Here is a 10155-nt window from a genome sequence, read left to right as displayed (position 1 = left end):
TTGGGTGTGGATTTGATTTGGAGGAGATTCAGCCAAATTCGGTGGCCAAATCTCCAAATCTGAATCAAATCAGGGGACAAATAAAAAGGTCCAAATCAATTCGAAGCTCTCCGAATCAATTTGGAAAAGATTCGGAAAGCTTCAACAATTCGAGCAGTCCTTGCTGGCTGCAGCAGGGAGCTGGAGCCAGATTCCCAGCTGGTAAGTAGGGGGTGGGGGAGGACCATGGGGGGACCCCTGCCAGGCCCCATCCCCTGCCTGCTCCTGCAGCCCCCCTGAGCACCCCCTGACCGCACTCTGCTCCCTCAGCCCCCCCATGGCTGCCCCACCTGCTCCAGCTCTGGCCCTTTAAACCCTCCAACCTCCCCCACCCTTACTGGCTCCTGCAGAGGCCTCAGCACTTCAGGGGGCTCATGCAGAGCCCCCCCATGTAGTGCAGGGCAGTGGGGGACAGCGGGGATTGCCCCCCACCAGGCAGCAGCCAGTGAGTCTGGGATGGGTGGGAATGGGCCTGTGTGATTCGGAGCAGCCAAATATCTGAATCAGATTTGGCCAAATTGATTTGGGACAGTGATTTGAATCACCAAATCAAATCACTGTCCCCTGAATTGGCCAAATCCAAATCTGAAGCAAATGGTAGCCACTTCACACAGGCCTACAGCTTAACCCTAGTTCGTGGCTAACTTATCAGAATGAGTTATTAGTGCACTAACTCTCAGGGGCTGTAGGTGCAAGGACACAACATTTGTGAATTTTAAATGGCATTCAGCATGAAATACATCCCTTTCTGAATCCAAGCATTAGTTTGTATTTCAGCAGAATGGTATAACAATCCTTTCCTACCTCAGAGAATATTTTGAACCTAATATAAATTATGATGATTGATACTGGTCCTACAGGAGTGAGGTCACCGATACTTGTCAAATGGGTGGATAATTACTGTGTACCCAAACTTGTCAAAGGTTTCCTGAAAGAATGTTTTTGGTCAGAAAATGCTTTTTATTGAAGCTGAAACTCTCTGTAGGAACATGTCAATTTTGACAGAATTTCATTTTGAAAATCCCTGCCTCACCCTGTTTTGATAATGGGGAAACCTTCCCTTGTTCAGAACTGAGCAGTTGGAGTTCTTATTTTGAAATGTTTCATTTATCTTATTTAATGTCATAAACAGAATTTGAAAAACATTGAAGAGTCAGAATGAAAACAAAAATGCTTTGATTCTACTGAAATGAAATATTTCAAATGATCCAAAACAATATTTTGGAACATTTCATTTTACAGAAACTTGTAAAATCCTCTTGTTTCGAACTGGAATGAAAACCTATTTTGAAACTGTGCACAGCTCTAGTAGGGTGTACTTTGAATTTATGTACCTTTGATGTCTGATAGGTGTAAGAAGATAAGAACTGCCATACTTATCAATCGAAAGGTCTGTCTAGCCATGTATCTCTGACAATGGCAAATAGCAGGTGCTTTGAGGATGAGTATAAGAAATGGAATGTATGTGGAGTGATCCACCTCTAGTAAAGTAATGCTCTACTATATCCACTGAATGTTAATGTTGCTCATCAACAGCTGGAACCTGAAAAGTCCAATGTTTGAAGCATCTACAAGACACTATCCACTGTCAACTGGGTATTTTTTTTAAAGCAGTCATAGCAACATGCTGGAGAAGAGGACACTGGTTACAATATTGCTATCAAGAAGACTGTTGTTTCTCCTGACTTACTGTTGTTTCAGGAAACAAGTTCAGAATATGAAAGATCTAGATGTTCTGCCACTGAATTCTCATCCATAAACGTTGTCCGTCTCATTCATGTGATCACACACATAATTTGACACCCAGCTATCTGATTATTCAAAGTTTACCTCTTCTTCCTCAGATGCAAATACTAATCTAAGGTTGCTAATACAATGCACATCTTTTCCGAAGAAGTTGTTACCTTTTTGGCATCTCTAAGTGCTGATAGCTCAATACGTGAGAGCGAGCTGTTAGGCTCAAATGTAGGCAGCACACACAGAGACACTTTGCATTGGAGTTTAACTAAGATATGTGAATTTTAGCTTTCACATATCTCAGGGATTAAAATTTATCATGTAAACCAGAGGTCATAAATTCAAATCTTATGCCTAAGAAAGTTGTAGAATCTCTTTCACCAGAAGTTTTGAAGATGAAGCAAACCATCTGTCTGGAATAGTTTAAGAACGGCAAATCCTGCATATGTGCAGGGGGCAGATTTAGATGACCCTTGAGGTCCCCATGAATCTATGATCCTATACCATGGTTTTCTTGTGTTATTCATTCACAAAAGTACAATGTTTTTGGATTGCCTGTCCTGAGTATAACCCTGAAACAATGGGAGCAATTTTTCAGCTCATGCTTATATTTACTTTGGTATGTCCTGTTCTCTATTATCCTTGTGTCCCAGCTTCATCAGTGTTTAAAAGTAGATTACAGAGCCACATATTTGTTGCTGTGCTCAATTGTTTCTAATTATAGATTTTACATGAGGAATGTTGTTCACTATCTAAAACATTTTGGATGGGCTAAAGGACATGGACTTTCAGGTTAATTGCTGGCAGTCCTCTTTAGCACTTACCTTTATTATTTTTTAAATCTGATTTTAGACGTGCACAGTAGAATTTGCATGGTAAGAAATAACCAACCCCTAGAGAAGGTGTCACAATTAGAATTATTTTGCCAATAATGTCATTAATTAGGAATAATCTGCTTATTTATGCACCTGATGTTACATTTCATTACATTACATTTAATCAGATAACACCTCTGATCCAAAATGTTCCAAAAGAGCAACAAAGGGACTTACTAGTAGTATATGTGAATATATAACAGATGTTAGCAAAACAAAAAAAAGAGTAAAAAGTCAACAATTAGTGCTCTCCTGTAAACCCTAAATATTTGACATCAAGGCAAAGAGGAAAGATAAGGAATCTTAACAACACACAGCAATCAGAGGAGGAAGAAATGAGAGGTTTTGAGATGGCATTTGAAACAGAGAAGAAAAACAGAAAAATAGAAGTAGAGGACATGAGAGGGCCAAGATCTAGGACTAGATGACAACATACTGGATGCATCTACATGTGCATATTAATGCAACACAATAAACGCGCCTGAGTTTATTGCTCCTGGATGCGACTTTTATGTGTGCCCCATATCACAGCATGTTGAGACAGGTCGGAGCAGCCCTTGGCTAGCAGGGAGTCCCAAGGGTCAGCCTGCCAGCCTGGGGCTGCTCTGACCCAGCTCAACATGCTGGGGAGGGGCTGGCTGGGGCACGAGGGTTCTCCAAGTGTGGCCAGTTGGTAGGCACTGAAGCACCTTTGTGCCCCAGCCAGCTGGGCCAGTGTCTACATGTGCACCGCTATGGAATAAACAGCTGTGCAGCAGGATAGTAGTTGTATTCACAAGTAATAACCTGCTGTGGAGTTTATTAGTTTCCTGCAGCCTAATAGGGCTGCATAGGTAGATGCCAAGACATGTACTGCAGAGCTAATTAGACAACCCCCTGGTAAACATCTCATGTAGACATGCCTACTAGGACTTTAAGGTGACATCCAGATGAGTACGGTTGTGTGGTGTGTGGCACTGCAAACACGTCTGCAATTCCACTTACTGCACCTTCAGTTGTTCTCCGTGCTGCAAGGGGGTGCTGCCCGTGTGTGCACTGCTCTGGTTTTTTTCCACAGTTTTTTTTTGACTCCTGGATATCAGCTGATCGAAATGGAGAGATCAGCTGTTCAAAGATGTAGCAATGAGTGTGAATACACTTCTTTCATATTCCAGAGTATGCAGTGGCTCACCATCTGACCCAATTAAAGGACCTAAGTTTCAAGGTCCTTTAGGGTCTGTGCCCCAGCTACTACTTTTCTCTTCATGATCAGAACTAGAAACTGTCAGCCAGGGAGGGACTTGCAGAAGCAATAGACAGACCCTTGACTGGATTTGCCAAATATATAGAATCATAGAAAAACTAGAAATGGAAGGGACCTCAGGAGGTCATCTAGGCCAACCCCTTGCTCAAAGCAGGACCATCTGCAACTATATCATCCCAGTCAAGGCCTTGTCTACCTGGGTTTTAAAAGCCCCATAAATGGATTAGCACAATTTTAAGGGCAGGCCTACGTTGCATTGGACTGGGCTAGAGAGAATGCCAGGAGAGCATGACTCTGACTGCTCATTCTTGCTTTGCACGCATGAAGTGCCAAACGCTGCGATGCAGCCACTCTATTAAGCATGCCGGAGACTGAGAGCTTGAAAGCGGCTTTGGGTATACCCTGGGCACATGCCAAGAAACAGTTATATAACAGTTTTTTTAGCAGTTGATGCTCATGGAGTGGGAGTGAAGGGGCAAGTTGTGTTTTCACAGTGGTAATCCCTAGCAGAGACTGACACAGCAGCAAAATACCCTTGTGATCAGGTTTTCAGAGCAAATTCAAATTTGAAATGTGCTTTCCATGAATATTCATTTAAAATGTACTTTTCCCCTACCATTCTTGTCAGTAAGCTTGTTTGATAAAATATTTGTGGAAAGCAAGCACAAAAGGAGTGAGAAGACAGGAAAAACAGATTCTCTTAAAACAAACAAATAAACAAAAGACTGTTCGTAAGTAATTGTGCTCTATTCACTCAACTCTAGGCAGGGTGCAGAAAAGCTACTGTATATCCTCCTACTGCTGAGGCACAAAGCAGAAGATGGGGAGGATTAATGAAATGGAGGGCAGAGAGGTGGCTATATAGGCAAGAATGGGAAAGAAAGGTTGGATTATGCAGGGTGGATGAGAAGGCTGGGGTTTTGGAATGGACTGATATATGAGAGCTGCCATAAGTTTCAAGGTTTGGTTAGGGCTGGAATAAGCATCTGGACATTTAGATGAGTACACAGAGCAAACACACCCTATCTATTACAAGCCCTCATAAACGCTGACATTGGAAAAACTGGCTGATGCAGAACTCTGATTATAATGCCATAGAACAATTTTTAAAAATGTAAATGCAGACATATAAATAAAGGAAGAACTGATTTCAGAAATCTACTTGATAGCCTTTTTCTGAGTCAAGTTAAAGGGTATAAATAATTCCCATAGCATGATTGTATGATAAAATAAAAAACTCCTCAAGGAGAACGTTATATATTTCATTTATTATACATTACTCTTATGTTTACAACTGAAACACATCTTTCCTTGAGGATTGTACTATCATTTATTTCAAATCAATGTTTAAAATTAAATGGTAATCCTCAAGAGAGAGGAGACTTCAGTTACCAGTCCTTCCAATTGGAAATCTTTCTTTCATGTTTCTATTTAATACTCAATCCAGGGTTTGAAATTAATTAAAAGATATCCTTTCTCTAATCTTTTGATTATTAGCTTCAAAGTTCTTTTTTTATTCACAATGTTATAATAACTTCATCTTTTAGGAGTAAATCCAAATTGTTATTAAATATACAAAATGTATTACAAGTGAGCAATAAATGGGAGGGGAGGGGAGGGAGGGAAGGGCCTGATGTGGGGGATCATAACAAATTGTAGGCTGTTGCTGAGCAAAAGTCTATGTTTTCTTTTTTTTCCCTGATGTGTTCTTATATTTAAATAAATACCAGCAAATGAATCTGTAGCATATAATGTCAATTGCTGCATTATTTTGTCTCTCAGTCTAAAACTTTCATGTACTATATAAAACACTCTCTTGCCATCTCAACAAAAAGACTAAGGATTGCATAAAAATGGAGGTAGAGCTACCTTCTCGTAGACTTATTTATGATCCATGCCAATGAGTTCTGGCTCATGCATTTTGGATATCTGCTAATGCTCATCCTCTGCTAAGCTATCAGTTATCTACTATCAGGCTGCGTATTGGGATAGCTGCACCTGATCTGAGTGCTTGAACCCATTTTGTGGAGAAAGATAGGGCTTCAGAATCCAGTACCATTAAGCCAATACTTTTCAATATCTTTTTCTAAAAGAAAAATGTGAAAAAAGCATCTTCAATGAGTTAAAATACACTACAAATTAAAGGACCTGTGAAACCTTAGGCCTTCTTCTTTAGCATTCTAGCACATCTTTTCTGCAACTCCTTTCTCAGTGTTCACCCCTAGCTGGTTTTGATTGGTAATGGAGAATAGAAACAGGTCTTAAACACCAGTACTGCAATCTGTCCCATGCAGTAATGCTTTTATGACCACTGGGGGTCCCCTGAAGTTAATGTGGCTCTTTGGGCCTCCAGGGCTCCTTGTATGAATTTGTCATTGTACAACGAGAAGTGTGGCCTGTATCCTCACTGAAGCAAAGATAGCATAGATTATGACTGATGGGATCTATTTCTTCTTTTACAGGAGGGAAAGGAGAAGAAGAAAAAAACTACCACTGCTACAAACTCTACTAAGGAGGTCACACTTCACTCACTACAGGCAGAAGCACACTTTTTTGATGCTTCATGGAAACTGATAATGTAATAAGACTTTTATCACAGATTAGCTTGCAGTGGAATTTGCTAATAAGATAGGATAGAAAGTAACAGGAAAAGCAGGACTAACATACCTGATCAGCAACTTTCACATAATTTGAAGACTTGTTTTTTTCATAGAGAATTAGTGACTTTCATATATCATTTTGCATTTGTTATATTGTATTAGTGACATTTACATCTTCTGGACAACTTTTCCTATAGTCTATCTAAGAGATTTTTGATCTGTGCTGGCAACTTTCATAGTTTATTTAGGATTTTATCTTACTGTCAAACATTATGTTTTCCTGAAGATGAAAAGCAAGTCACGGATGCTAAACTTTTCAAAGTTACTAATACAAATACTGATGGTAATGCTGCTGGAATTAGAAAATATATCTGCTCCTTTTTGAAAGCAACTTGTAGCCCCTGAAACTTGTAGATATGCTAAGATAAAACTGTATTGTAGGATTAACTGAAATTCCTCACAGCATTTCCTGTGAACTGGCTAGGAAGGAGAACTGAAAAGGAATCAACTGAAAAGTTGGTTGTTGTTTTTTTACCCTCAAGCAGACTATTCATCCCACTATAAGACTCCAGTGTGAATGAATGATGGAATATTTGACGGATGTAATTTATGGCACTCCATATGACAGCCTATTTCAGAGTGCTTGAGGTTTTTACAGTCTCTGGGAGTAGTACCTGCTGCTGAAACAAGAGATTACTCTCCTTGGACAGACAGTAATTTAATAGTACAACTGTGTAGCTAGCCACCTCCTACTGTATTTCACCACCCACTCCAGTCAGCTTTTGATAGATAGGCCTCAGTACTTGGAATGTGAAGAACTATGTATCCTGCTCACAGTCTTAGGAGATACATCAAGAGCAAAAAATACTGGAAGCAAAATAAATAAATAAAAGTGCTAATAAAGTCAAGTGAGCACCAGTTCTCAGTTCTGTTGTTTTTACACAATATATAGAACAGAAGGGATAAAGTACTGTACTGTATATTGTAGGGTGTTAGCTTTCAGAGGATACTGTCAAAGTTGGCAGGCTCTTGCACTTAATTTAGCTTTCTATTTCCTGATACGTCTTCACATTGTTACATTTTTAAAACCGGATAAAGAATTAAATATGAACTTTTCTAAAATAAAAAGGCCAACAGATTATTATACACTGGCAGCTCTAATAATAGTATACATCTCTGATTTTGGACAGGGATTTTGAACAGTGCTTAGAGCTCCCCTTCCAGGTGACTCCCCTTCCAGGTGACTTCTCTGGCTGCCTACATAATGGTCTAAAGAGAACTCCTACTCCAACCGTCATCTTCATTTCAAAAGAAAATGGTAGATGTAATTGCATTTTGGAGGGAACCTGATCCTATGGATGTGCATGGAGCCCTGCTGGCAGAGAAACACCTAGCTGCTGGATCCTTGTCAGGTTTACATGCTAGCTAGGTGCTGAGGGGCAATCCTAGGTTTGTGCAGACACCCAGCTCTAGGGACTGAGGAACCTGAAGGTAAAAAAAAAGCATCCTAGGTCTTAGGTTTAGGCAGGGGTGAGTTGGTAGCTCATTGAGTGTTTTCAGGATCCCAATTTTGGACGTAAGTACCTAAATTCTGTCTAAGTCCAATGTTAGGCATCTAAATCCTTTTTTGGATCTAGCTGTAAACTCTCCAGCCACTCCTTCTAAAGTCTGTGGATTAATTTTTGTTGTGGGTAAGGTGTTTTATATGATCACATCTCTGAAAATGGACTGGTGAGTAGAGGTCTGCAGGCTTCTAGTTGGAGGCAGTGAATTGTGGAGGCAGTACATTGTGGCTTCAACTAGGTTGGGATACTGGTTTATAGGGCCATGCAAAGCTTCCATCCCTGATTCGATTCAGCGGAGATTCTGCCCGATTCAGTGGCTGAATCTCCGAATCGAGTCAGAGGACTCTTTAATTTCTCCAAATTGAATCAGAACCCTCTGAATCAATTTGGAAAGATTCGGCAATTCAGACATAGGCACAGCTTTAAATGATTTTTCTATATACCTCTAGGTATAGCCAGCCCCTGCTGGCTCATGAGTGCTGCGATGCTGGGGTGCATGAAGTGTCCCACAGGATCATGGGGGGCTCCCCAGAGCGCTCGGCAGCAGACCTGGAAGTGGATCAGAAGCACTTCTGGTCCACTTCTGGGTCTGCTGGGGAGCACACTGGGGGTTACCCCACAGCCCCCTGGCTCAGTGACTGGTGCCTCCTGGGTCTGGGGGGGGGCACCCAGGGTCCTCCTGTGGCCGATTGCTGAGCTGGGGGGGTGCAGGGGGCCCCCTTGTGTGCTCCCTGGCAGACCTAGAAGTGAACTGAAAGTACTTCCAGTCCACTTCCAGGTTTGCCGCTGATTACATGGAGACCCCCGGTGCTCCTGTGGGATGCTTCATCTGCCCCAGCATCGCAGCATTCACAAGCCATGCTGGTCATCAGTGACTTGGATGAGGGGGTGAAAAGCACCTTGTTCAAATTTGCGGATGACACTAAAATGGGAGAGGTGGGCATGCTAGAAGGGAGGGACAGGCTACAACTAGATCTTGACAGGTTACAGGGGTGGGTGGATGAGAACAGGATGGGATTCAATACTGACAAATGCAAGGTACTGCACCTGGGGAGGAAGAACCAGCAGCATACCTACAGGCTGGGGAACTCCCTTCTTATCAGGGCAGAGGCAGAAAAGGATCTTGGAGTCATTATTGATTCCAAGATGAACATGGGCTGCCAATGTGAGGACATGGTCAGGAAGGCTAACTGCACCTTGTCATGCATCCACAGATGCATCATAAGCAGGTGCAAGGAGGTGAATCTCCCCCTCTATGCAACATTGGTCAGGCCGCAGTTGGAGTACTGCATCCAGTTCTGGGTGCTGCACTTCAGGAGGGATGTGGCCAGAATTGAGAGGGTCCAGAGGAGGGCCACTCATATGATCGGGGGCAACAGGGCAGGCCCTACGAAGAGAGGCTATGGGACCTGAACCTGTCCAGCCTCCACAAGAGAAGGCTGAGAGGGGATCTGGTGGCCGTCTATAAACTGGCCAAGGGGGACCAGCAGGCAATGGGGGAGTCCCTGTTCCCCCAAGCAGTACCGGGAGTAACAAGGAATAACTGCCATAAGTTGACTGAGGGTAGATTCAGGCTAGACATCAGGAGGCGCTACTTCCCAGTCAGGGTGGCTCAGATCTGGAACCAACTTCCAAGAGAAGTGGTGCTGGCTCCTACCCTGGGGGTCTTCAAAAGGAGGCTAGATAGACACCTAGCCGCGGTTGTTTGACCCCAGTATTCTCTCCTGCCCATGGCAGAGGGCCAGACTTGATGATCTGCTCAGGTCCCTTCTGACCCTACCAACTATGAAACTATGAAACTGGTACCTCAAGGTATGTAGAAAAATCTTTTAAAGCTGTGTCTGTGTCCGAATCACTGATTCTCCGAATCAGCATAGAATCTTCAAATTCAGATTCATCCGAATCAAATCAGGGACAGTGATCTGAATTAATGAATCAAATCACTGTCCCTGATTTGGGCTGAACCTGAATCGAAAGGGCCTGCTTCGCATACCCCTACTGGTTTATACCATCTCCCCTTGCTCTTGTCATGACATATTAAAATGGCATGGGATCTCTTAAATAGCTTAAGAAAGAATAGAAACTAAACACTTCTG

General features: G+C 42.3%; 1 long non-coding RNA gene across 1 annotated transcript in view; it reads left to right on the top strand.

Moving 5' to 3' along the window:
* LOC109282582 (uncharacterized) overlaps positions 1–7412 on the top strand; it is a 16615-nt gene extending 9203 nt beyond the window's left edge. Inside the window, exon 2 of the long non-coding RNA XR_002089603.1 lies at positions 6357–7412. This is a non-coding gene — a long non-coding RNA (uncharacterized LOC109282582). The remainder of the gene's footprint in view (positions 1–6356) is intronic.
* Positions 7413–10155: the final 2743 nt, after the last annotated feature.

Source organism: Alligator mississippiensis, chromosome 1 (assembly GCF_030867095.1).
Source record: "Alligator mississippiensis isolate rAllMis1 chromosome 1, rAllMis1, whole genome shotgun sequence".
In the NCBI taxonomy this organism is placed as follows: Eukaryota; Metazoa; Chordata; order Crocodylia; family Alligatoridae; genus Alligator; species Alligator mississippiensis.
This window is presented reverse-complemented; position numbering and strand designations above follow the sequence as displayed.